This window comes from Charadrius vociferus, unplaced genomic scaffold, assembly GCF_000708025.1.
Source record: "Charadrius vociferus isolate BGI_N301 unplaced genomic scaffold, ASM70802v2 scaffold325, whole genome shotgun sequence".
NCBI lineage: Eukaryota > Metazoa > Chordata > Aves > Charadriiformes > Charadriidae > Charadrius > Charadrius vociferus.
In genome coordinates this window covers 2,605,914-2,609,409 of record NW_009648526.1, presented here as the reverse complement: position 1 = coordinate 2,609,409, position 3,496 = coordinate 2,605,914, and the positions used below count along the sequence as shown (strand labels likewise).

General features: G+C 38.4%; 1 protein-coding gene across 1 annotated transcript in view; it reads right to left on the bottom strand.

The window, feature by feature from the left end:
- The window catches only part of TEX9 (testis expressed 9), a 51,419-nt gene that overhangs the window by 24,764 nt on the left and 23,159 nt on the right, over positions 1-3,496 (bottom strand). The gene's annotated exons all lie outside the window — the stretch shown is intronic.

The window sequence follows — 3,496 nt, the reverse complement described above, 5'->3', positions numbered from 1 at the left end:
GGCCGCATTTCAACTCTGGGTGCGGGGCGGAGGGAAGCCGGAAGGCTTCGTGTCCCCCCTGTCCCTCGCGCCGTTTGGTGCCACCATGTCAGGAGCCCTCTGACAGCGGTTGCGACCTGAGGGCGCGGGGACAGGACCCCTGACCCGAGGCCAGGGATCAGCAGGCTCCTGGCATGGCGCCGGGCCGCTGTGGGCTTGGGTGAGGGGGAAGTGATAAGGTCTGAGGCAGCGTTACAGTTATTACTGTAATATTTATTACAACCCCTCCGTTTGAGCCTTTTGGCCTTGCTACGTGTTCTCCCGCCACCATCCCTTCATTTCAGTGTGTTAAACTCCTGTGTTTGCAGCGTTACGGCAACTGTTCCACCCTATTTACTGCTGTTTTGTGCTGTCATCTCTCTGCGTTTTCTGTGGTGGTTGTCTGTTTTTAGCCTTGTCCTCTGCCACGTGTGTGAATCTCTCCATTATTTTTGTCCCTCGCCCCCGTGGTGTTTGATTTTTGATGCATTTTGCCTTCCCAGTCACCCACGGGCTCGCCGTCCTGTGCCCATGTAGGTAGCTGGGTATCTATATACCAAGAATAATATAGTTCTATGCCTTGAGTTACATGGACTGTATATTATTTTAATGAAGGGACTTACACAGGGGAAATCAGAAGGGCTTAGCTGACTGGAAGTTGAAGGTCTGTGCGTAGTTGAAGGATTTCTGCAGAAGTATTAGTTGCAAAACACAAGAAATGCTTGGAGGAGATTAACTTTGAGCACCGAGACATGCAGTGTAATGGGATAAATGGAGGTGAAATGAAAGACGGGACAAATGTGATTAGTGGAAGGCAAAAAATAGAAATATCGATATAGAAAATGAAAATACTTAACAGCAATGTTGCTACAAAGGTATTGACACAAAGGGGGAAAAGAGTGAGTGTATGAAGAAAGTTACAGAGCTTTTGAAAAAATTGTCAGCCAAGAAGTCAGTCCATTACAATTATTTTTAAATTTTTTTTTACAACTAATAATAGCAAGAGGTTAATGGTGGCCTTTCAAAAAAAGATATGCAGAATTTAACTCCATCAGCTACGCTTTTGATTTGGAGAAACAAGAAAGGGCAAGGTCAGTGGTAGAAAGCAAACCTCCACAGGGGGAAAGACGGATTTTGTTAAGAAATAAGTTGTAGATTCCATGAGAGATTAAAGCATCATAACCAAAGTGAGGTTTTAGAAACTTCTCTAGTGAGGTTTAGTGAAGTTCTGTGGGATTTTAAAAGGGACAGAGAAGCTAGAGAAGGGAAACAAAGTTGGCAGGATCAAAGCTACAAGGAAAAACATGCTCTTTCCAGCAACAAGTTTTTGGTTTGTTGGTTTTGTTTTTGTGTTTTTTTTTTTTTTTCAAAAGAAAAGTAATATTTCTTTTTGCAGAACTAAAATATCATCTTAGTAATATTCTTACTGTTTTTAAAGTTCTCATCCAATATAGCTCTAAGATTGTAACACCTTAAAAATGCCAAAAGTATTAGCTAGAGGATCTCTGCTAGTTAGATACTGAGGCAACAAAATTGCTGGTTGAGATTAGAGAGATTAGAACCACTGGTTTTATAGCCAGCTTTTAGCTAAGTCTTAATAAACAAAAGAGGGGTAATTTATTATATCATAAATGACTAAATATGTTAACAAAGACAGCAACACAAGGTTCTTTTTGTTTCGAGTCCTCTAGGAACAATAGCACACATATATATTAGGATTGCAGATTTGCACTGTTTTTCTATAATCTACAATGTCATTGATTTAATGTGATTTATTTTATTGAAATATTGTATCAACTGGATTTAGGATTCAACTACCTATGTTTGAAATAATATGAAGAGATTAGTATGTTTAGATAAGAATTTCTTAGAGAACTTTAAACTATTATTTCTCCAGAGATGTAGAAAACAGAAATAAGAGATTTTGTTATATTCTTGATCCCTTACTCCATAAAGGTTTTATCACTTTAAAGTTGACCTGATGTGACCTTAACAGTTGTGGTTAATTCTCTAATACATAGTTGGTAACTGGGTAGAGAATAGGCTTATATTAGAGACAACAACCAATAGCGAGATACATAAGGAGCTAGGAAAATTTGTCTCAATTTATCTGGGGGAAAAAAAAAAAAAAGGTATTTGAAAGCATAGCATTGGTATAGTATAAGATTTAGCCAACATTATTTGTTAGCAGATTCTCATTTTCCATTTAATCATTTTTCAAAAGTGGACTCAAACATCATGACTGTAAAATCAAAATGTTTTTGCCATTTTGAAACAAAGCATGCATCAGATTAGGTGCAGAATTCAAACAGATGGATGTTTGTGATCATAATGAACTGTACCCAGGACCTATTCCTTGCGACCTCCATGATTAGAGTAGTACATCATCATTCTGTATTTTCCAAATGTTTCGATTTTTCATTGTTTTTTTGAGGGTTATAAGATCCCAGAATTAAGTGGCTCTAACAGAAACATGTAGATTCCAAATCAAGTGGTTCACTGCATTGCCATTGTTGTTCTTCCAGCAAAGGAGGAAGTAGATCACAGAACAAAAGAGCTGGATCAATATAGCTGGCAGGAGTAGTTCAGGACAGGAAGGTGTACTTAGCTGGTATGATGTTAGAATAGTTTATTATAGAAGACTGCTGAAGATGTTTACCTTTGATTAGACCAAAGAACACATGTTATTTAATTGTTACGTGTAGCCCTTCTTCATTCTGCGGGCACAAATTTTGTGATCTCCCTTTCCTCCCCCAATAAAAATATAAAAGCATGAGATTTATTTATTAAGCTATTATCTTTACACTTTCAGACACTTTTTTTGTTCATAATATCTTCTTATTGGCTTAAAGATTCATTATACAGAGTTTTCTCTGCTCATCGAAGTTGTGACATTTAGTAGATACCTAGAATACCATCAACAGCCAACGTTGTAAGAAGGGATAGGATTTCACTGTGTATCACATTACTTGTCAGACACAGAGGCACAATAGTGTTTTAGGACAATATTTTCTCCCAAAAAATCATTGCAAATATATCGGGCCAAAGAAACAATAGCTGATACCCTTGCGCAAGTTTTTGTTCTTGGGCCATGCTAAACAAATCAATAGCGTCATAAATATGGAAAATGCTTACCATCTTTAGACCAAGAATCATGTTAAGGGTTACATATTGTCTTTGGTATGTGGTAGAGCTAAATCAGTTAAATTTAATGTATGAGAGAGGCCTGTAGTAAAATATTACCTCTGTTGATTCCACCTCTAGAAGGAAAAGTCTTTTACAGGTCTTGTTGCTGCCTGCCCTGGGAAAGAGGGATGCTTCACTGAGGCAATATAACACAAAGTGTGTCATTCTTCCTTGTACACTAATTTATTTGGCCAGGACCGTCTGTACTGCTTAGATTACCCTGCTCCGGGTTAAGCGGTCACGGAGAGACTGTTTACCGCACCACACTTACACTCTCAGGTCTGAACGCTGG